General features: G+C 41.4%; 1 protein-coding gene across 2 annotated transcripts in view; it reads right to left on the bottom strand.

The window, feature by feature from the left end:
• The window catches only part of tspan9a (tetraspanin 9a), a 153992-nt gene that overhangs the window by 87644 nt on the left and 40864 nt on the right, over nucleotides 1-25484 (bottom strand). For both annotated transcript variants that reach the window (XM_041038697.1, XM_041038698.1), the window contains one exon: nucleotides 23132-23197. The gene's annotated coding sequence lies outside the window, so the exon portion shown is untranslated. The remainder of the gene's footprint in view (nucleotides 1-23131; nucleotides 23198-25484) is intronic.

The raw sequence follows: 25484 nt of genomic DNA, 5'->3' as shown, positions 1-25484 counted from the left end.
CCATCCGAGAATCACAATCACAATGGATCTGCAGCCAGAGGAAGAAGGAAAAAAAAAAAAAGGAAAACATTTGGCACATCACAGGACTCCGACACCTCCACACGGTTTCCTGGGTACAGTGAAACCCTAAGGGTTAGAGGGGATGAAGATGAGGGGGACGCATCCTCCCCCTCATCCCTCTTATGATTTCCAGCTATTGGCTTTAAGGTTTTGCTAGCACTGCTCGCTCTGCATCAGAGCCAGATACTAGTTTTTGCAGGGGCTGCAACACACGCCATTTTAGTCGTTGCAATTTAATTAGTCAAATTTTCTTCCTGACAGTTCTGAGATGGCAGCATGTCAAGTGGAAATGTCTTGTGGGGGAGATAAAGAGTGTAATTCTCCAGTTAGCTTAAAATGAGGAAATTATCAGCCGTAATTAATTTAAAAACATTTCATCTTGACATCCTGCTATTTAAGTGTTTAGCATACGCTGCATTTACTTGGCTTCACTAAACTAATGCTCACTGTGTTATGCACCAATAAGAATTTCCAAATGTGGAGTGCCAGAGGTTTTACACAAAACTGACACCTTTTAACCTACAGGAATTCTTGTAAAGATGTTCTTATTAGTCAAAAAGTCATATCAGTGTGATGAAAGAAGTGGAAAACACAAAACTCCAAAGAAGTGTGCAGATACAAAGCAACACATCAAAGAAGACTCAAATTACCTGCTAATGTTTGCTAACGCCTGTTTCCTGACTTGCACAGTCTGCACACTAGCACCCAGCATTAATGAAAAATGACTGGTCATGCTTTCAGCCTTGTGTCACGTCATTTGAGAGGGTGCAGAGCATTCATAAATCTACATGAGTCTCTTACAGATGCATGGACATGAGCACAGAGGCTGTCCGTCTGTCTCACATTTGCATTTCTATATTCTCATCCAACAATGACCATATCACACACGTGCTCTGAATAGAAATGCATTCTAATATCAGAGTTAAGAACTAAGCTGACTTGACAAGGGTTCTACAAGGCCTGGTAAATTTTATACAGTGAAAGGGCTTATGGCTAAATCTCCTTTTTCCCCCTCTATTGCACACACACTACTACCATTTAATGTAGTCTTCTTCTGCTTCCCCAGTGCCTTCATAACAAATGCAGTAATAAACTGTAATACCAAATAGCTACGATTCTGTATGCATGCCTGTGTGTGTGTGTGTGTGTGTGTGTGTGTGTGTGTGTGTGTGTGTGTGTGTGTGTGTGTGTGTGTGTGTGTGTGTGTACACGTGCATATGATGTGGATGCACTGGACAGCTGGACTATTTCATTTGAGACTGCAGTCAGCAATCACACAGACTCCAGTCTGCCACCATGGTTCCAAATACATCACTGCTAAACCACAGAATTACAAAGGATTACATTACATAAGTATCAAATAAAGTAAGTTTCAGTCTCAGCTCTGTCAGCAGTCTGCACGATCCCTCACCAACTCTGTTTCTCTCTCACTCTTTTTTTTGTTAGATGAGTCAGATAACAAAATGTTTTAGGTCCATAAAATTAAATTAAAATCACATGTATAATAGAGACAAGATGACTGCTCACCAAGCCTGGTTTGACATGGGGTAAAAGGAAAACCCCAAAGAATGTGTGTGCACCCACACTGTTATAGTTTACATTAGCAGCAGACATATATATATACATATATGTAGTATTATACCATCTATATGACACACTATATTAAGTCATGATGAAAGCCGAAGATATGACACTTGCTTGTCCTCAAATGTCCTTTTTTGTAGGCTATAAGGAGAAGCTACAGGGCAGGTGGTTGATAACGTAGGAAAAATCAGTTTAAAGGATAATCATGTTCTTATTTAGGTGGTGAAAAATGAGAAGCGACAGTAGTCTTCAGGGCTGGTGTGACACCAGGACATAGAGTTGAAGAGACAGGATATGCTGCAGCACGTCTCCCCTGAATCTTATCAGCTGGAAAGGTTACCTGAGTCCAGGTTCATTTAGAGACGTGGAAGGAGACACATACATCCACTTATGCCCATGCACACGTTCAAATATGCACATGTGTGCAGTCACGTTAGTCTCTGGCTGACTGGGGACTGAGATTTGAGGTAAAAGAGCAAGAACATCTATTTTCCCTGATGGCAAAAAGGTTTTACATAAGATAGCGACTGATAGCTTGTGACATAAGGGGCCGTGTTACTGTGACACTTCGTATCTCAGGCTTGGGAAGGCCTGGTGGCAATGGTGCTAAAATCTTCTCTGTGGTCATCTCAGGGCAGGGACTGATCTACTTCATCGAGCTGGCACAATCACAGGGTAAAACATGGAGTAAAGCAACTTCAGATGGAGCTTTTGGGAAACAGAAGTGGGCTTTCACCGCTATTACATATTCCTCCCCTTCTCCCTTCGCACTGCAGTGTTTCATGCTCCTAGGGGCTGTGCCGGGTGGACGGATGGAATCACTACCGTTCTGTCCAAGTGCCAAATCTCATCTCCAAACCCATTACTCTGAATGATGTGAGCTGCAATGTAAAACAAGCCCTGCAATCAGTAAGGGTAACCCAGGCTAAAAGACAGTCCACATGCTCTGTAATTGCTATTCTATTAGGAGGTTGAATCCGCTATTTATAAAATTACATTTGCTGCAATGCTAGAAAACTATGGATCTGAGCTACAATGAAATAATAAAAGAATTCTAGATATTCCTCTGAAAGAAAAAAAAAGATGAAGGCAAGGAGGAGCTCTACCTGGAGTAAAGAAAAAAATCTTTAATAGCTTTAAAGCTGCAAGTCAAGACAACTACAGTTGGCTCTACACTTTACTTCTAAGTGACTCCCTTACTTGAAGGTGGGACACGGTTCAAAGGGCAAACATCCTCCTTGCTCTAATCCTGACTCAGTCCTTTCAGGAGGCAGTGCAAATGGACCTTGGGGAAAACTTGGGACATGGATTTTTAACAAGTCAGGACTGCAGAGAGAAAAAAAAGAGATCTGGAATCCTAAAAAGACTTTTGGGGTGCCATGCAGACAAAGTAATAGACAATTATCAACCTTTTTAAACGAAAAAGACGATACATTCCCCAATGGCTCTTGTTTAATCAATCACTGATCCTAATTAAACAAGGTGATAATTGGCAGCCAGTAAAAGCTAAAAGACTCTATCTCAGTCTTTCTCTCTCCGCCTCTCCCTCCATCCTTGTTTCCATCCTTTAGGGTTGATTACAGTGGCATTTGACTGAAGCTTTACACTGTAAATATGTGAAAACCCGAGCCAGTTATATGCATTTTGTTTTACTTTTTATCACCAATGTAAAAATGACACACTTGTCCTCTGCTATCAGTGTGTGCCCTCTCTACAAAAAGATGACCCAGACCCATCATTACACACTATAATTACATGAAGCATTGTATCCACTCCCTGTTAAAACATTCAGTTCAGGTAAGGTGAGGTGAGTACAGCTTGGACTCGAAGGCAGTAATGAGAAATTTATAACTTGGAGAGATGTACGGCTCCTTCTGTTTCCAGTGGTTCACCCTATAAATTTAACCATGCATTATTTGAACCATGTGTTAACTCTGTCACTTAAATCAGACATTTAAAATTAAACCTTCCAGGTCTGCCACACAAGTGTAAGAGGACAAACAAGCTGGATGGTTAAACCTAATAATAAAAGTAAACATTCTGTACAGTCCCACAGTGTGTTTGTAGAGGTAGCACATATCTAATTCAAACATTTGCAAATAACCAGGGACCAAGCGTTTACAAGTTCAATTTTACAGAGTGTCAAGATTGAGAATGAGGCGAAGTTGAGTACACAATAGTTTCAACACACAGCTGCGATAAAGCAAAAGTTCCAAAAAAGAAACAGAGTGAACTGGTTCTGCTGCAAAAAATGGATTAACAACTAACAGTTAAAAAAAAAGAAGCTAAAACATCAAATGGCTTAATCAGTTTACATAAACAACATGATCCCAACCTTAGTTTACTAACCACTACAGCTAGATAATCCTTTTACATTCATGCATGCCAACAGCAGAATTTTTCATACATCCATGAAAATTCATTGTTTATTGAACCCCAACTTTGGCAATAATTCACGATTGGAATTAATTAACGGTTTCTTTGGATGTGATCCGACCTGCCTCCATTCACTGGCAAAAATCACACGGTATCGTTGTGCGACAAGTGGTCAAATTCAGCTTCATTCTGTTAACAGCTGCAGACAATTTGTACCAAATGGGCCGAAAACTTTTTATAGAGTAAAGTTGGGTTTCATTATGGATTTGCTATCTTCATCAGTAGGTAAATATTTTTGCTCAATGCTGTTTCCAGTGTAGAGACCACAAAACATGTAAGCATTTTTCTATTGATCCCGCCTGAAACCACTAAACCATCAAATAAGCCCTCATTAAAGAGTAAAAGCAAGTTCTTTTTACCCACACTAGCACTGTAGTTCTAAGGATGGCATTGAGATATCTCAACAAGTATTTGATGTATTGGTATTTTATTCAGTACAGACATTCATGGTCTCCTTAAGATAATTACTACTGTCTTTGGTGATCACTCTTGTTCTCCTCATGCCACCCGGAGGTCGACATTTTTGGCTTTTAGTGAAATGTCTCTCCAGCTGTTGTATGAATTGCCATAAAATTTGGTAGAGATATGCCCTCCCTCAGTAATCCTCTGACTTTTCATCAGCTGTACCAAAGTACAGCCTGACAGAGCTGCTGGCGTAGCTGTAGACTCTAAGTCTTGTTCCCTTGTTAGAGGTTATTTCAAGACTGGTAAACAAATCTTACATTTAGGTCAGTCAACATGCCGAAGTAAACAAAAATTAACATACCATTTACTGCCTGAGCTGAGGGATGATGCCAGTTGTTTTTTCCATCTAGCCCTACTGTAAGATATGTGGAAGAATGCCATGAAAAGGTCAGCAGGTTTAGCACTGCAGTCAACACAACGCTGGGTATTGAACCTATTGAAATTTGGCACTGAACGCCTGCAAAGAGTGTTAGGCTTCATTACATCATCTTTGATTAGATGCACTGAGCAGTTTAATTTTGTTAATTGCAAAAAAAAGGATTAAAATGTGCTTATATTCTATAAACTATAAGGAATTTAAAAAAACAAAAGTTATTATAGAAATATTTGTTCCACAACTCAGATACTGTAATGAAGCTAAGCCCCTCTTCCCCTTTCGAGCTGCTGCTTGACACTGTTAAGTGCCTTCTGCGCCCAGTCCATATGTGCAGAGTACTCAGGATAAACAGTGACAGCCTCTCCTTTGATGTATTGTTTTTTCTTAATGAGGTACTGGATGGTGGCATTAAGAGGAGGCCCTGGTCCCAGTGGCACAGAGTGGGCCTTCCTGCTTGGCTGCTGGCTGTGGCACTGTGTGAGACCTGTCCAGTAGTGGGACCTCATCCAGGATGAATACTCTCTCCAGCAGTGTATAAACAGTGACTATGAACCAGCTCTCTGGGCACTTTGGCAGCCTTACAATCCCAACATTATACCAGCCTCACTGCAAGGTCCTCTCATTTGTCCTGCTGTGACTTAGTCAGATTGGCAGGCAGTTTAACCTTGAACTCCAAAGGTAACTACCACGCAAGCTCTGCTTCAATGCTCCACAAGAGCCACTCAGAGCGACTCACTCAGATGTCACTATATTTAAATAATTCTCCTGGTCAGCTCAGGCCACATTAAAGGCTATAATGCCACCACTGCCATTTCGCTCTTGAAAATGGCCGTGACCTGGGTCCTTGAAATGTCAACAAAGTCCAGTGGCGGAGAAGAGGGTAATTTGCCCCCCGTGGGCCATGTGCTGAGAACTAACCTCACTAGGGATGAGGCAGGGTTTCTGTGGCATTCCTACAACAGGGAGCCCACAGTGGAGCAGGGAGACAAGACCTTGGAGCTGAGGAAGTGGCACATCATCCCTTTGGACTGATGCCACTCACTGACTGATGCAAATGGGGGGGTCAAGCAATGAAAACCTCCTGTTAAAAAGGTATTTTTAAAACCCAAAATGCCTCCAAATACATCACTTTTTCTAAAAAAAAAAAGTGTCCCACTTTGATTATATAATATTTGATTATATAATCCTTAAAATATATTCTACCATCATAAGAAAGACCCCCAAGATAAGTTCTTACATTTTGTGATGCTATGTACTCTGTTTTGTGTGAGAAGTGGATTGTGTGAAGATTTAAGATAAAACAATATGCAGGTGTTATTATTTGTAGAAAATGCTATGAAGTTTTGTAATTAATGAAATGGATGTGCTGAGTTCAGATGGGACCAGTGCCAGCTCTGGTTAGTCCGAGGCTGAAATATTGGTCCCAGTCTGTGGCACCTCAGCCCCAGTCATCATATCTGAAAATGACAATCAAGGCCATTTAGCTCCATTAATTTTTTTACATCAAGAGAAACAACAGACGCACACTAGCAAGGTACCAGTTTGACAGTCTATTGCAGTAAATATTCAGCCCTCATGCGGACTTGTCAAAAGTTTTGGTTTCATCGTTGTTCCCAGAATGGAACGGCCTCACATCAGTGCGTGCATTACATTACACTCTGCTTGCTGTCAGTCACCTGACACCCACAGGGAGAAAGTGTGAGTCTCTGCAGGGAATTAATCCCTCAAAAACACGACACCCCACAATCTTATTGTTATGTGCAGGTCCTCTCATTTTCACAGGATCCAGAAAGCAGTTGATTTCAAGCTCGGTTTGATACCGTAAAGCCCATGATATAAACACAAAAATGAGTGACTGGCAAAATGAATGGTAAGTGAATGGTAAGCATTGTCCTTCAAAACCGAAGGATCTGTCTCTGTATTTATATTGATAAGAATTTGACTGAAGACAGCCAAAACCATCATGTTGATGTTTTGCTCTTCCTAATTCTGTGGTTTCTGGGTGAACCATTGTGCATTTTCTGAAATTAATCAGCATCGTATGACGTATAAGAAAAGAAAAAAGTCCTTGGGGCTGCTGCAGATTATTAGTAGTAAATGGTGTCTATGCTGTAAACATGTTAAAAATTACAATAAGCAATACAATTTACATTTATAATGTATTATAATTATAATATTAATATTATGTTTTATTAGAATTACATTATTTTTTATATAAATTACTTTGTATATATATTTATATACAATTAAAAGTGGTAAACCTGTCACCACTACCATTGTAAACTCTTCTGTGTGAGAACAGAAAGCTTGACAGACATAGCAACAAGAACTAAGAAGGTTGTGTGAGGTTTAGCAAATGGGACAACATAACATCAACTTCAGTTAAGTCATTATTCATTTTGGTGGCAAGTCCCTTGCAGTCAGTCAACTAACTTATGTATATGACGCACATGCAAACACATGGGTATTTCCCATGGTGATGCTCTGCCAGGCTTGCACTGAATTCAGCTTCAGTTCTTGCTTGTTTCAGGAGCTTCTGGTCCACAATTTATATCAAGTGCAAAACATGATTAACTGAACTGAGGTCAGGTGAGTCAAGACCTTCTCACTGTTTAGCCATAAAAAATGCTCCCTGGCTGCTTAATATGCATGTTTACAGCAAGTGAGCTGCTGCACTGTCATAAACTTAAGGGACATATATAGTATAAGAGCTACGATTTTTACAGCGCTCACCCAGTATGGATGACAACAACCTCTAACACTTATAAAGCTAAAAGTCAGCACTTTAACAGAGTCAAGTTTAATTTGAAATCTAGTGTGCTGGAGTGGAGCAAAACGGTGAAAAACAGATCACTGTCCTAACAATCTCTGACTGCACTGTATGTGAATACACAAGAGGTGTCAAGGTATGGGATTCAGTTCTATTCTGGAGCATTTTAAAACAATGAAAATAAAGGAAAACATTGGAAATTATTCTAATGATCATCAGAGCTATGATTGTGTTTGAAAAGATAAATTGTAGACATCAAGTACAACCTAACATGGTCACTTCATGAAACATGCAAAAACACCCCAGCTCCCCAAAAAGCAGAGGAAAGCAGGCTTAGATCATATTACTTATTTATCACTCTCTGCTTTTGCAGATGCCCTCATGTGAGGTTTATGAACACATAACAGCGCCAAAAACGAATTACTATGCAAATAGAATGCAAAGTTTCCTCCCTTTTTATGTAGTTTACTCGGGTGTTTATGTAACTGTACCATATCCACTTCGAAAACTAAGAGTCCACTCTCTCATGTGTATCAATTACTCTGGATAATCACCAGCCGCAAAAACAGTTCATCAATCCTCGGACGGCGAGCAATACAGGAGACAATTTACAGTCTGATCAAAGGAAAGAATAAATACCTTTGCTGAGCCTTATAAAGCCGGTGTTGTTTGGGGCTTTGAGAAATGTCTAGCAATGAAAAACTGCAGATATAATAACTTTGAAAAGTTGTGAAATATCTTCATATCCTCACGGACACACACACACAATCTATACACAGGAGTAACAGGCAAATCTGCACTGCACCGCATGTGAACCTGATGACAAAAGACAGAGGCAAGTGATGAAAGTCTCAGGGAGCCGCTCCTGCTTGGGAAAAATTGAAGAGCTAGCAACATCACAAAATTATCTATCAGGACATCTCATCAATTTACTTCACTTCTTTCTCCCCTGAGGACAGAGGCGGCATGTGAAAAGAGAAGCATAGACCGAGGGAAGTGAGGTCAGAGGTTCAAGAATACCCAGGGGCTCGACATTAGACACAAAGTAGGGCTAAAATGAGCTTCAGCTGCTGGTGCTTTTCACCCTCCTGTCAAACGTCTGAAATTTTTTTGGGGACACTATGGTGCAATATCTTTCATTTTTGCTATACAGTGTCCAACTAACAGGAGCCCAGCTGCACCTTCAGCACTCTGAGGTCTAGAGTGATGCAGAAAATAGTTATCTACTGTATTTTGTGTAAAGTTGTTTTCATTTACCGAATTCAAGGCCCGACTGCAGGCTATGTTCATGTCACTCCTGAGTCGCCTTTTTTTTTTTTTTTTTTTGGAATTGAAACATATTAGAAGATTGAGTTTTCTCCTTGGAGTTAGTCCTCTGAGAAATACCGTGGGCCAATTGTGGATTCATCCCTCGCCATGACTGCAGCTGTGGGCTAGAATGAATGAGAAGTCAGTGAAAAGGAAACACACAAACTCACACAGAGAAACGTAGTAGGGTGAGGAATGCAAAGTGAATAGAGGCACAAGAAAAAGCAATTTTTTGGACATACTTGGCATGCAAAATCTTTTTGGGAGAAAGCAATAACTGCATCTGGATGAGAAAAAGAGAGTGGAGGGAGAGAGGGAAAAAAGAAAGTGTGAAGGACAAAGAGAGTACTTTGAATATTTGGTACAAAGGGACATCCACTTCATGTGAAAAAAGGTAGCTGATGATACAGACTGATCTGATTTTGCTGATCTGATTAGAGAAGAAAGGGTGCATTTAGCTAATGAAGCCTCTAACCTGGTGAAGCATTAAACTAATGAAACAGCCCTGCCCTGAATATGGGATGTCTGATTCTACAAAACAATCGAGAGCTGCTCTCCCAGAATGCTGCTGTGAGCCTGGCTGTCTGCTTCTGAGTCAGCCAATGGAGGGGAGCACCGTCTGATCTAAACTACAGAGCAGTGACTGATTGGCTGACCGCTGAGCAGACTGGCGGCAGGCCTGCTGAGAGCACTGAGAGGAGAGCAGGTGTGTGCGGCTGGTGTGTGAGTTCAGAGCGTGTGTGGGGCCGGTAGGTGGTCGAGATGAAGAAAACACAAGTGTGGAATCAGAAGAACTCAGGCTCTCAACGCCAGGGACTGGTGTGTATGTGGCAGACAGACAAACAAGTACTGTAGCAGACAGTCTTACGGGAGAAAAGCGCACACAATGGGCCTCACCACAGATTCGTCTTAAAGAACCACGTATGAGTTATTTCAGAGAACTTGTCTCAATCACCAATTTTCACATACTTAGGATTTTCTGTAAGGTACAAACAAAATTCTCAAGTCTAGGCCCGTCTTACAAGTCATTCACTGATAGTTTGCCTTCCTCCGAGGGGGGGAAACACTTTAAATTAAGAACTATAACACCTGAAATGTGCACTTCACTGATTTTACACTCAAAGGTCAGCTGGGAGTACAACTCAACTTGTGAAAACAGTTGTATAATGTTTTCTGTGGCTCTGGAGGGAGCTTTTTTTTATTTTATTTTTTTTAAATAACCCTGATGTTGTCAGTTTGATCTTGAGTTAGGCTTGAGATTTCAAATATTTGACAGAAAACCTGTTATAAAGGAGGAGGGGATATTTAACAGGGAAAAGTCTAATAACAGATGTTTTTAAGCTACATTATGGGAATTGTATGACACTGCATTTTTGAAGTTTGACTCATACCAGGCTGCTAAAAGTTGTGATTTCTCAGTCTCTGCTCCTTCAATTTTGACCATTCCTTCTTAGCCATGCTAGCGACACGGCTCTAGGGAGGAAATGTCAGTCACTTGGTTGGTCATGGAACATGTCAGCAACTATTGGATGGATGGCCATGCAATTTGGTAAAGACATTCATGTTCCTCTGAAAATGAACTGCAACAACTTTGTTGATCCTTTGTTGGTCCTTTGTTTTTTCATCTTGCAAGATCATCAAATCAGAATGTAGATTTTTCAGTACGGTGGTTTAAGACAAATGTCGTGCAAAGCATATTCTCATCCTCCTCAGCCGTACTTTGTGTTTAGTGAGATCAAGCAAATGTTAGTTAATCTTAGCATTGTCACTGTGATCATGTTAGCATGCTCACTTTCACATCTAGCTCAAAGCACTGCTGTGCCCAAGAGCAGCCTCACAAACCCACGGAGTACCCCTTTAAAATCTAAGTAAATTTGGGGGTGTCGCTGAAATCATTTAAAATTAAAATAAATAACCAAAATAGACCTCTGTCACCATCACCATGGCTTGCTGAGATACTTTTGTAAACTGGTATATTTTGACTAGCCAATTTCTAAAGTTAAGTAGCTGCTAAAAGTTTCTCACTCTGACAGCTGCCTCAGGGTCTTCATGAAACTCGCTGCAGGTGATCATCCTCACGTTGCACCTGACAGTGCAATATTACCTGCTGACAAATATTCTCTCATTCATCTCCATGACTGTGACATCACAACCTCTTGACCCGTCATGGGCCACTTTGCTTGCACAAAATTGTGTTTTTAGCATCTAACTTCATGTCAAACTATTCCACCTTTGTTTCTGTCACAGCCGAGCACTGCTGTGACGACGCACTGTTGGCGGCTGTAGTAATACTTTTTTTTTAACGTTTGGGGTCCCCTATGACAGCTGACACTGCTAAATGTATTATTTTTTCTTTTGATTTCCAACAGCAAAACTCGAAGCTCTGCCGGTATGAAATTATTCTTTTTACTTGAGTAACATTTTTTTCGAATAATCAAACTTGGCCATGAATGGAGAGAAACAGGAAGCATTATAGGGCAATCTAGGAAAATTTGATGCTAACGTTCAAATTTCACAGACATGGACCTCCTGATGAACAAGTGGCACTCAATAGGTTTAAGTGAGCAAGTTTGTGCAGTTAAGAGAGTTTCGTGAATCCAACATGGAACGCTCGTATAGGCAAACCTACAGGCAAAACATAAGGCATTTAGGAAAAGAATATAACTTCTTGCATGAGGTCCATTGTTCCAAAAGATATTTTTGAACAGCTTTCTCTTGTGCCTCTTCTATCTGATTGCTTATATTCTCTAAAACTCTGTCTATGTTTGGTTGAGGGTCTGAAATTCACAAGCAGGGGATAAACACCATTTAATAAGATTAGAGCAAACAGCACTACCATTTCAAACTTGGAATCACTGACAGCAATACAAATAAAATATCTACTCAAAACCTGTTAACTTGCATCAATATTATAGTCCTTTAAAATGAATGAATCCTCCTTCTGTCTAATTGGGGGCTACTGAACTATCACCAAGTACGCAGGCAATGGACCTGTGTTAATGAAAAGCTATTAGCAGCGTTCTCCATTTAAACAGCACGGGCCAAATCAATTTAGAGCATTTTATTCCATACGCCCAAGGCTTTGTATTTAATCCACTGCCAAAGCTGCTGCACCCTGTGTGTGTTGCAGGTTTTCAGCTGCTTGTACCACTGTAGGCTAATCAACAAGCTAATGACAGCCACAGGAGTGTTGTGGAAGTTATTCTTTAATCCCCAGAGAGAGTGAGAGGAAAAAAAAAAAAACCTCCCATCAAGCATACAAATAACACAAGGGAGTGAAAATAATCTTTTTTTGTAAATTACTCATGCTCATTTCTTTTTACACACAGAAAGAAAAAAAAAATCTTCCTTCGGAGCCAAAGCACTAGATGTGTGAAAACATCAATTGATAAAACATCACTTTCAGTCAAGATCTCTCAGCGATACAGGAGAGTGGAGGAGACGAGAACAAAGTGCTCTCGGACGTGCAGCAGACAGGGCTGGTGCATATGTTGAAACCAGCTGGACACATCTGAGCCCCGTCAGTGATCTCGAGCTGCTAAGTCAATCTAAAAGTCAAACACACTCACTCCTCACTCTTAAATGCTAATAAAGCAACCGCCCTCCACTGAAACTATTCCCCAGCGCTCCATCCACAATGTCTTTTGCACGCGTCCGTGCATGTGCCTGATTTGTTAAAATACAGCTCAAATCAGTACACACCTGCTGTCACTGTGCGTTACTGTGTGCATGTATATGAGGGCCTGGTAGAACACTGTAGCAGAGGAGACATCACTATCATCAAAACCTTGTGCTCTGCAGAGACCACACCAAGCCTGGACCAAAGCCACTGAGCAGGTAGAGTCCATAAATCACTGTTAAGTCGAGCCAGGGACAGACATAGACGCAGACAGTCTCCACCTGCAGTATCGCTACCCAGAACTCCCCTCGCAGCTGCCTACAGCTTTACATACACGCACACGCTAACACACATACAGGATGCTGTGGTCAACAAGGATCTCACAAAGTCCATTGGGCCAGAATAGAAAAAAAAGTAGTTTATGGGCCTAATGCAGACGTCAAGGGCATTGTAGTTTTGATTTACGGTGGCCCTGTGGCCCGATTGTGATGTATTGCAGAGGTGCAGCATTTTACATTGTGATGAATCTTATTGGGTGCGGGACCAGATAAATTCTGAAGACACTTCAGGGGGTGTTGTATGCCAGGCACTCAGCCTCGAAGGTTGCCAGGGAGAAGCCAAACCATTATTTATAGAAATACCAGGGCTTTTATTTTTTCTTTTCGAAATTCATTCTTTAGCAAGCCACAAGCCTTCACACATATTTTAAAAAGGGAGGAGGACTTATATAAAGGAAGAAAATAATAAGTCCACCTGGAAGACAGGAATGTATGATTTGGAAAAGGTTGGAGACTAACAAAAAAATAAATAAAAAATTACAGTGGATTTCTCATGGCCAGCTGGGGTTTCGATTCCAATTTATGTAGCAGCTCATGGCAAAATGGAGACCACTCACTCTAAACTAAAAGAAAAAAGAAAAAAAAGTCTGCAACTTGGCAATTGGTTTTCCTTCTTCTGCCTCTCTTTCACTTTTCATCCCACTTTTATTCCTGCAATTCCCTCTTTCATCTCTCCCCTTTCTCTCCTTTTCCATCAGCTCTAAGGGGATATGAGAGTAAACAAACATGCTGGTATGCGTGTTGCTTCTACCAGGCACAGGAGCCAATGGAAGAACTCTGATGTGTTGAGCACCAGAGAGACAGAGCAGTGGATACACATTATAAAACTAAATAACGATACAGTCCATGTAAGGAATGCTAAACACATGACTGACACTGATTGCTGAGCACAGAAAAGTGTTTACATATATTATAAATCAAACATCACAGGTAAAGTGAGGCAGCAGTGAACTGTAAACACTCGCTTCCCGTGATATATGTGCTCAATAATGCATAGCTGCTCGTAGTCCGCTTATGTGGCTGTAGGCTCGTCAGAAGGAGATGATAACCGTGCTTCCAGTTTAATGTCATAACATGCGGTAATCCTCTTAAGGCTGGGATAGTAGATGATCTCCAGACAAAGGGAGCCTTGCAAGGGACAAGCAAAGCCCACCGTGCCTTATCCCCGTCACTCTAACTCTCTTCTCCCTGATGGGGGGCAGATGCTCCTTCAACACTGAAATAACACAACACACACAACATCAACACACATGTATGGTAAGAATCAGCGCATACTGCAGGAGGTGATGTGCAGCAGTGGGAAACACCAGTCAACGCCCCCCCAGCATAATCTCCCTATTCATAAACAGACTGTGTAAATCTCTTAAGGTGCTGAGAGGGCCTGGCAGACACCCATGGGTGGGGTCTGGGAGACAGTCCTATTGTGTGGACTGTAGACTGTAAAGAGAGATCTTTATGCACAGTCTGTGGTGTGGACCCACATCTGGCCTCAGATGGACGGGAATATATCTCAATTTATATATTTTAAGTTAAATTTTTTGGGGAAAAAAAAGAAAAAAAAATTCACTCTTTTGCGTGTCTATATGTGTATGTCACACACAAGCACAGCCGAGTATCACCAGGACTTTCTTCCATAGTGTGCACCTTGTAATTTAAGCCTGATGCCAGCGTTCAGTGCCAATGCCGCACGTAGTGTGCCTTGTGTAGCGGAAAATAAGGCTGTGGAGGTCAGGAGCTGACTAATGAGCGTGTGACATGGCTGACTTTGATGCAGGAGACTGGAGTTGAAGTTCCTTCACGAAGCAAAATCTTTCCCTAACCTTAACCAAGTGTTTTGGGTTATTTTTCTGCACTGTGCTCAGAAACACCACCAATTATTTGTAGAGATTTGACCACTGACATGTAAATTGAAGTAGGTGGAAATATAAAAATATAAAATACAAACTGGACCATTTGTGCAATCCTTAACAGCCTGGGTAGCAACTATACATACGTTAGATGTAAGCTGAAGTCCGACTGAAGTCAGAACTCACCAGGAACACATTTATAAAGTAGAGTCACAGCCTCTGGAGAAGCCTGATTCTGTGGTATGGTTTCAGCTTGTGCAGTTGTGTCTTTGTGTCAGTTGGCACTGCTCCACGTAAATATGCATCTAATTGCACCTGACCTTCTATTGACTTTGTATGCAATGACACACTGAATCTAAAATTCTTCTCACGTTCTGTCTGAACACACCTTAATTGGATGTAAAAAAAAAAAAAGAAAAAAAAAATGTTATCCAGGGTTTTTCAGAATCATTCTGTCTGGTGATCAGGTTGTGGAGCTTTAAATACTGATAGGGAGATTTCGGGATCAGCCCCTCTTCCCCACTAACATTACCAACAAGGTCAGCCTCCTTTTGTCATAGACTTTGCCTCTGAGGTGAAAGGTTGCCTCTGATCTCCTATGATCCTTGGCATTAGTGGCAATATTCAACAGCATCACTAAAAAAAAAAAAAAAAAAAAAAACTACCCATCTGCCTGTCTACACGGTCTGACCTCTGGGATTCAGAGCTTCAAATCGACCAGCCCCCCACTTCTAACACACAAACACAATTCCAACCCAGTGAGCGATTAAAGCAGCCACAGACCTATATCACTACATAATCCTTTGTTTAAAAGAATTTCAGCATCTCAAATCACAACAGTGTCAACATCCTCCCCAGGATGACCGTTCGTGAAAAGCATCAAAGAGATTATATCAGTTATTATTCACCACAGAATATTACATTTAGATACACAGCGGTGATGCAGGTAAGCTCATGCTAGCAATAAGATAAAAATATGAATACGGTGTCTATTATCGGAGGATTAGCGTGGAGGTGAGTGTACAATCTTACTGATGGTAAAAGGAACATGGAGTAAAGCTTTAAATGCAGAAGGGGCGACCAGTTACACAAGTTACAGTAAACAGGCATGAATCAGATTATGAAGGATGGATTTTAGAGGGAGGAAAAATTGATGGATCTGATGGATGAAAGATGTTTGTAATTGTCACATGTTCAGATAGACACCGGGAGGCATAGGCACACACACATGCCATTAGGGCTTGACAGAGGGCACCCCTCAGAAAAAATACCCTGGATCACTGGGGGCTGAAATCTCGCATTAATCCTTACTCACCCTTCCAGCCCTGCACATTAAACACCACTCTGTTCCACACACACACACACACACACACCCACACCCACACACACACACACTCATAAATCCACGGCGACTCCATGGTGGCTGCCCTATCATGTCACCATGGCGACACACAGATCTGTTTAGACACCATGCAAAATCATAACCCCCTCTCCTCCTCTTGCATGCACACACACGCACGCATGCGCGCGGGCACGCACACACACACACACACACACACACACACACATACACAGACAGACACACACACCCAGGCTAAAAGACTTCACAGCACTCTGCTACATCACCTACAGAGCTTATAAAATCAATTTAAACATGGGACAAAGGAATGCAGGAGTAGATTAGTGCTCACCATTACAGTGTGAAAACACGTTTCCAAATTATCTCCACTGGGAATCGTGAGCAGGATAAACACACAAGTGGACTAAAGGGGGAGAAAGCACTCAGATGGTGCTGCAAACAGGTCACAGTCCAATAGAGATGGACTGAGCAGTTTTGAAGGAAAAAAGAAATTCTGAGGATTTTTTTCCCTCCTTTTCAGTCCCAGTGTGAGCTGATGATAGACCAACTGTGTCCAATTCCATTTCACTTATAAGCCGTCGGTCCCCGTGCTCTCAAACCACGACACAGGTGGAGTCTTAAAGCACTTTTTTTTTTTACAAGAAGTTGAATAAATATTAAAGTTATGGCAAAAGAATTTCACTTCAAATTCAGGTCCACGTTTTTCAAACACTTGCTTTTGTCATTCTCTCAAAGCTAATGGACTGGTCTGCTGATTGGTTCTGTCTCAAAACATTAAGAGACTGTTTCTGAAATTCCTGAAAAAGTGTAGCTTAATTTGAAACACTGGTCTTTATTCCACCCAAATGAATACTTTCAGCACCAAAACACACTTTAATGAGCAAACACATCAAAAAACAAAACGTGTTAAAATCAGCATTTTTATAGTGAAGTGCACTGAGGGATTTATGTGATTTAAGGGTTAAACCCATCTTTTATTCCACATATACTGCTATATATCCTCCCAAAGTTAACAAAAGATTTCACCGAATGAGGTTCAACAGTAATGTTATAAGTTATATTGTGTCCTTCAATCAATATTCAGGCATTTCTGTGACAAACAACATTATCTGTGTCATCTTTGTTGATCCGACAGTGGTTACTGAAGCTCTTACAAAAGACTAACTGCTCATCTCAGTTTTCTTTTCGGTCAATAGCTCTCTGCAAGAAATGGTTTTTGATTTGGTAACCTGGAGTGAAAAATGTACCTGAAAAAAGCCTGAAAAAAGTAACCTTTTGTTATCAGTGTCTGCTTCACAAAACCACAGAGTGTATCTAGAAGGATTATTAGCAGACAGATAGGAGACATTTTTTTTCTCAGCTAATTAGATGATTAGCTACAACAGAGGGAGCATGAATTATAGGCTGCCACCACTCGGGTGAAGATGACATGTAAATTGAAGTAGGTGGAAATATAAAAATATAAAATACAACCTGCATGTGATTAAAGACATGCAGGCTAATATGCATATGATATTATAATCACATGAAATGTGGTTGAGGGGGGGTGGGAGGGTGGACTGTGGGAGTCAGACATATACAGTGGGAATTGATTGAGTTACAGTATACAGTCACATCTATCACTGAGGATGTACTGGAAGAATTATTTATATGAGGAAAAAATGAAAAAAAAAAACACATGAAAAACTTTAATTCTCTAAACCTAAGATAAATGAAGATAAATCAAAAAGAGAGTTTTCATGCGAAATCCATTATTAAAAAACTCCCACCTCAGTAATGATTGATACAGCAAAATGAAATCCTGTGGTGGTAGGCAACAGGAAGAATTTTTGTTGAAATTATTGCAGTGATACAAACTAGGCTGAATGGAACACAGGTAATGATTTTTCTGGAGTTATATCTTGGAACAGTAGATATAGGAGTGTGGTAATCATGGCACGTAATGACAACCAATGAAATGACATTAAAAATAATGTATTTTGTGGCTAGTAAAATATACTTTTCAGCGATTGTATAAGCGATTTCTTGTAAGGTTGTTTTTCAAGACAGTTTACCAAAGTGACAGCAACATGACTCTTTGGAGTAAATACAAGAACACACCTCCTTTAAACAGGCATTTACATTTATCAACATGTGTAGTTTTCCCAGTCGAGCACAAAAGGCACATGCGTCAGTGAACAGACGGGTCATTTATCCATTACAGGGATAAAAAGGTAACAGACAAACAAAAACAAATGGGCCTCTGCCTATCCATTATCGGCACTCCTGCTTTATGAGTCTCAGCGGCTCCCACGCTCTGAGGTTGGTGTCATGAAACATTTAAACTGGAGCCACACAGAAACCCATCAGCGTGTTAAATGTGTGGTGGGAACAGATTTAGAAGATTTAGCGTAATGGAATAATCACTGTGAAGGAGCACGGCGGAGAGGAGTCATGCAAGACTAGTTGTGGCGACCTTGGATTTCGTCGATAAGATCAGCTGTGTCTATCTCGAAACAACACAAGGCCTGTTGCCTTTCAGACAATTTAAAATCAAAACCAATCTCAGTCATGATTACAATGGATGGATTTTAAAGCAGAGGCCTGTGAATCAAGACAACAAAAATGAGGAAGCCTGAAAAAAAAAGGATAATTTAGACCATTTAGACAAAATAAAAAAAAAAAAAGAAAAAAAACGGAGTGACTTAAGGTCTTACAAAGGAAAAAAACATTGGAATCAGCTCAATTCGCATCCTTATCTTAACAAGAGATATTGTAACCTTTGAAGTCATTTCACAGTCATTATGAGCAGTGCATTCCACACATGATTGTGATTTATTATTTGTCCCTAGGGCTATATACATATATGTACACACACACACACACACACACACACACACACACATTAATGCATGTGGGTGGTCATGCATGGAGGTGAACAGGTCAGAGCTGAGGGTTGTCTTCACCCAGGGGTCCTAACAGAGGATCTGTTTGTCTCAATCAGCAAAGACCGTGGAGAAGCAAAGGGGGGTAGTTGTGGGGGGTTGGTTTATCACTCAACAGGCGGAGCACAGCACAGACACACTCATGTTAACATACACACTGTGTCTTATTTTACGCTCTCAGTCTCTTTCTATCTCTCCTGCCCTCTACCTTTCTGGCTCCTTCACCCCCTTGCCTCTCCCTTTCTTTCTCTCTCTCTATATCTCTGACTGGGATTTGTGATCTAAGATCAGTGCGGCTGTAATGCCCTTCTCAGTAGACTGACAGATGATACAGCCTGCCCTTTGGGCCCCAGTCGGAATGGCTGCGGATCAATACCCGAGCTGGCTGCCCGTCAGCATTCACACAAACACGAACACATGCTCACACATATACACATACGCACAAGGCATTCACGCACAAAACTAGCATCAAAGCCCATCTGAGCCAGCTGGCATTTACCGGAACAGGACCTGGATGTGTGCAGCACAGCAGGAGGGGACATTCCCGGGATAGTTCCCAGCCTAGAGGAGCAGCAGGGTTGGAGGATGACGGAGCTTTGGAATTCTGCTTACAGATTCCTCTGGCTCCGGCGGCTGCTTAAATTAAGCAGTTTGGAACAGACGAACTGTCTGACTGACTGAACAAAGCAACAGGTTGAAGAAACAATCAAGAGGTTGAAGTGTCTGCAAGGTTTGTGTGTGTGTGTGTGTGTGGCAGGGTGGCCGTTTAACCTCTGTGGGAGATAATTTGCGAGTGACACCTCACTGTTACAGTGGTTTTAGCTGAGAATGTGCGGTGATGGTTAAAGCTTTAGGAAACGATTCATTCACTAAAATACACTACACATTTAAAAAAAAAAAGAAGAAAAGTCTGGTATTAGCATATAACATTGAGTTAATTTTATTTTTGTTAAGGAAATAAAAAAAAATTGAAACCATAGAGAATCTGTTTCTGAATAACTAACTAGTATGATTTTTTTTTTGGGGGGGGGGGGGGTGTTTTAGGTTTCAGGATTTAATACAGAGACTGAATGAAAGGTAATGAGACTGATGAGCTCCTCAACATCATGCTCCACTCGGGCACATAAGGGCAGAATAACTACCCATGTGGCTGGAGAAATCAGAAACCTCTCTCTCCCTCCCTAACACCGCTGTCATGTGCAGACACTGTTATAAGACAGCTGTATGGAAATACACGTTGTCAGGTGAAACCTAAAGAAAATGTATTTCTTTTTTTCATTTGTATTCATTCAGAAGAGCACATCATCATATTGCCTTGTTATGGGACAACCAATTCATGCATCCCTAAATTCACGCACACACACATTCAAACAGCTACACAAACACATAAATACATAACATTATTTACGCTGACAATGAATACTGTAGTAGAGGAACCAATTTCATGTCAACTGGAGGCTCTAAGGGACTGAAACTGAATCGTTCATCCCTTCCAAATATACAATGCCCCTCTCTGCATGCTCACACCATCTTTCCAAACAGCACCAATGTGCACTGACCTATGCAAATAAACTGTGTCCAAGAAGAAGAGTGTTGCGATCGTTCCATTGTGTATTGCATCACTGATCCTTGCGACATAAATAAAAATGAGAGATGCATGAATAATGCAACCGCAGATTTGGCACACAGAATAACACTGACACCACCACACTCAACTTGTCTGCCACCTCCCTCTCAAATAGGCAGTAATTTATTGTCTCGCACTGCCGTAGCAGAGTCAATCAATAGCCAATTAATGAACAGGCATACAAGATCTCCAGTGGCCACCAGGGCACGTGGTGCTGTTTGGCTGTGGAAATAAATATATAAATGGCACACTGGCAGAATAGCATCAGTCAGAGTCTTTCAGCAAGCACAACAGGAGGTATATCAATAACAGTCTCCACACACACACCAACACTCCTCATGTATGTAAACCTCCAGGTTCCGTGCTTCAAGGCTACTAGTGGTCAGACTGGCCTGAGGAAACAGGCTGAAAGGTTGTGAGACGTGCCTGTGTGTGTCCTTGTCTATCAGTATGACGAATGGCCCGTTGAAGAGAACATTTAGTCACACACACACATACGCAGACATGGTACACAGATGTAACACATATGAAAGTAAACCAAGATATACACTGCTAAATAACCTGGCTTTCAAATGTTTTTTTTTTTTCTTTTTTTTGCCTAATTGCACATTTCATCCCACTGGAAACTGACCTCACGAGGCCTCACATTCCCTTTCTTTCTCCTACTGTCTGTCTCTGCTGCACAGCCCAAAGCCTTCCATGGTGAGAAAGGGACAAGTGGGATAGAACTGATTCCAGAGATGTAGATACAGATTCAATCTCAGACAGTTCAAAGGAGATGTAAAAAAAAAATGTCGGAGATGTCAGAGACAAAGCAGTACTGTAAACAACAGACAACTGAAAATGCAATATTTTCCCTGCAGACAACATTGCAAACATAGAACATATTGAGGCTATCTTCTGATTTTGTATTATCTTATGCTGCTATCCAAATAATATAAATAAGTTTTGAAATGAGCCAGGGGAAAAAAAGGCCATCCAACTAAATACTTAAGATCATAAAAATAATTACTTGCTTTTCCTTTATTTACAATAGAAATCTTAGTTAAATCTTAGAATAATATGGAACTGGCCTTATCACGTTGCTATAGTTTAGCAATTTAGTAGACTAATTTAATTAAAAATGATGTTTGATCTGCTACAAAAGGGTGTTTGTAATCTGCTGCCAGTGCTTAATTAAAGCAGGAAATCAATAACAAGATGGTGCGATTCACAGTATATTGACCCTTCAAGGATAAACACACTTGATCATAAAAAAGGATTTACTGAAATTAAGGCTACTTAAAACCATTAAAGTGCTCATACTTTCTATGAGCAGTACATTCGATGAACAGTACTTGTACTTTCTACTCAAGTATATCAATTTTATACTACTCTATGATTCTGGTCCATCATATTTAGTTTTTAGTTATTTTGTTCTATAGTTGCAGATTTTGCCTAGAAACCATACAGTATGAACAACAAAGTATAAAGCAGTGCATATAAAAAAATGAGTTAACATTAACCTCATCTTTGTTTCATTAACTATATAATGATAATTCTGCTAAAGGAAAATATTCCATGAAATAGTGTTTTGAACATGCTGCACAACACAGAACAGTGCACAAACATACAAACGAATAGTGATCAAACACCCTGCTGACTGTAAAGACTTGTCCAGGATGCTCAGACTCCTGGGGAACATAGATGCACTGTGGGAGTGAGAGCGTGACATGCATCACACAAAACCTTGACCCCTCCGATCCAAAACACCCATAAATAATCTCCTGCCCTGGAACTTTACACCTCCATTCGGGGCCTCTTAACACTCATCCCCCTGCATGAATAGCACTGTAGCCTCGCTCACTCTCTGCCCATCTCTGTGCTCTCTCGCTCCACATTCCTCCTTCTACAAGCTCTGGTACCACAGGCGCCGTCAAAGAGCCTGACAGTTCAGCCCCACTTTGATCTCAAGGCACAGGTTATCTGTTGCCTGGCTAATTTTAGTTAGCCCCTCTAAGCCACGCTTCTCTTTGAAGGACGCAGCAGGGAGTTCTGGGTGGTTATCAATGTTCCCCCAACACTTTCGGGGAGAGGGATTCACCCTCACATCTATGAAGCTCAGCTGTAATCTGGACAAGATTATCCACCTTGCTACATCTGTAGCCTAATCAAGTCTGCATGCAGAACAATCCCAGGTGCGACGGTGTGGGCTGAAATCCACAAAAAAAAAAAGTTTGAATTAATGTGAGCTAAAGTGCTTTTCCATCTGAGGGGGCTTGTTGAATAAACAGCACAATACACAAGAGATGTTCGAGTAGGAGTGCTATCAAATCCTCCTGGGTAATTAGAGGTTCTCAGTTTCATTTTGCTGTAATGTTAACAGATTGTCATGGCAGATGGAGGACGGGTGTGGCAGGTGAAAGCAGAAATTTTACCTTTCCTAGGAAGGCAAGAAGCAGGAACGGGGACTGTCTGCACCTCAGGCAGGGGAGGTCCAAAGTCTGTAAAAAAAAAACAGTGAATCAGTTCGTTTATGGTCTCACTGTCTTACTGTGAAAACCTGTGTTTGGTATAAGATTCTTACATTCAATACTCTTTATTTATTTATCCCTTCATTTACTGAATCAGTCAACCAGTATTCCAGCTACAAGCTTGTTTTCCCTAACTGCACTTCACCCAGTGCCATGAATTATAATGTCCCAGAGAAACAAGCTTATTCAAACAATAAAACTGGAATATAAAAACTTAGGCTTGAATCCGACCAGCCTGGAGATGTTATTAAAATTTGAAGAGCGTCCACAGCACAACCCCGGGCACAGTGTGTTTACAGCAGTTTACACAGCAGTACACTAGAGTTGTCTCCTTGTGCTTTTACAGAATGGCTGACCAGCTGGTGTGAGCCTCAGTCAAGACAATAAAGCCCTCAGAGTGTGACCTTACATGCTGCAGCAGAAAGCAGTGTCATAACATGAACACGGGGCAACACGTCGAGGTGAATGGGTGAGTCTTGAAAGCAAATGCGCCTGTCCGTTACAAATCTATGTGGCAGTGCACATATGCAATTCTCTTTCTTTATCTTGCAGTGTGGTCTTTGTCAAGCACACTACTCAGATCAAACACACACAGGTATACAAAAAACAAAACAACAACAAAAAAAAAAACAACAACTCATGGACACACTGAGCTGCACAGCCAGGGCAGGGTATAGAATATCAAAGCACCGCACTCACTCTCCAGCATGAATGATGGTTCTCCGGGAGCACCTTCAGATGAGAGGAGCAGGAGGTGTCTGCAGGCTGATTTAGCGTCTCAATCTCATACAAGAGGGGTCACTTTTCTCCCCACAGAATGACTTACGAGGGCACAGCCGCTGCTTTCATTTCCATGTTATTGCGAGCGATTGTGGCTAAAGTTTCCCTCGATCTGCTGTGGAAGCTGTTGCATAAGCTCATCGAAGGACAACGGCCACTGCCAGTGCCAAAAGGGCTATTTCTATATGGCAATACTCCACAAGGGTAGCGATGGCAGTTCAATATGTCAGCAAATTCCAGCATAATCTACTGAAGGTTTAGCTTTTTGAGATTTGAGCTGAAATGTACACGAATTGGCAAGAGAAGGTTTCGGGGGGCTTTGTCAAAGTCACTGTCCATTCAAGCACAATGTTTGCCTCTTTTGAGCCTGATTTATAGGGAGCAATGCGTCCACACACTGTATCCCACCAGTCAGGTGTGAACCTTACTATGCCGGTCAGAATTGCCTTACGCTGCGATTTTCTTTTTTTCTCCACCTTTTTAGAACCTCCTTTCATTACAAACACATTTTATCGTCTAAAGAATTTAAAGGCGAGGACAACACAAAATGATTTGGCTTCAGGGTTTTCAATTTCTATCAAAAGCTTCAACGTCAAAAGACCTGAGGTCAGATGTGGAGTGAAAAGAACTGTGTGGCTGGGTGGGCAGGCACAACAGGGAGAGAGGGAGAGAAAGAAGGCAAGAGGAGAAGGAGCATAATGTTTTGCGTACGAGTGCGGCACAAGGTGAGGAGTGATGGATAATGGGGAAACGGAGAGATAACAAGGGGAAGAGGGGAGGAAAAATAGAGTGATCAATAGAGCGAGAACGTGCCAACCCCTGTACAGAATGAAAGCAGAACAAACCAAAGAGTGACACAGTCGGCAAAAACAAGACAGTTTGTTCCTCTCATTAGTGGACAGAATTAATTAGGGCTCCATTGACGCACAGTGTAACAGACAAATATAATTACGTTACATCATTACTCCTCATCATTACAGGCTTGCCTCCTTCCTGTTCCCTGGGGGACTGCAGACAGCCAACTGGATGGCCAGCTCTAAACTGTGGCCATGGAAAAAAACAAGATGGCTGTCAGCATTCATTTAGCAGAACGCTGGGACAACATTTCCACAGTAAGTCACGCTCAGGAGATAGATGTTGGTTTCTGGTCATCAGGCATCATGCAGCAGAGTTAGTGATGTTCCTATGGCTATAAACAGGCTGTAATTTGGCTTGAGATGTGATCACTCGCTCCCTGTGAGCTATATTTACCATCTGTGGCCCTTCACCCGGTTTGTGTCTGCATGCAGCATGTTGCAGCGAGTGTGTAGGAGCGAATGTGCTCATTGAGGTCCTGCAGCCACCATGATGATAGCTAGTTTTCATGAGAGACATACATGGCATTCTGCTTTACTCTGTGGACACACAGAGTCTTCTCACAGCTTTGTGGGTGTTTGCATGTTAGCATTCAAACACAATTCTTCAAGATCCGACAGGG

Source organism: Toxotes jaculatrix, chromosome 5, assembly GCF_017976425.1.
Source record: "Toxotes jaculatrix isolate fToxJac2 chromosome 5, fToxJac2.pri, whole genome shotgun sequence".
NCBI lineage: Eukaryota > Metazoa > Chordata > Actinopteri > Toxotidae > Toxotes > Toxotes jaculatrix.
The sequence above is the reverse complement of the archived record's forward strand: the minus strand, read 5'-3'. Positions and strand labels throughout refer to the sequence as shown.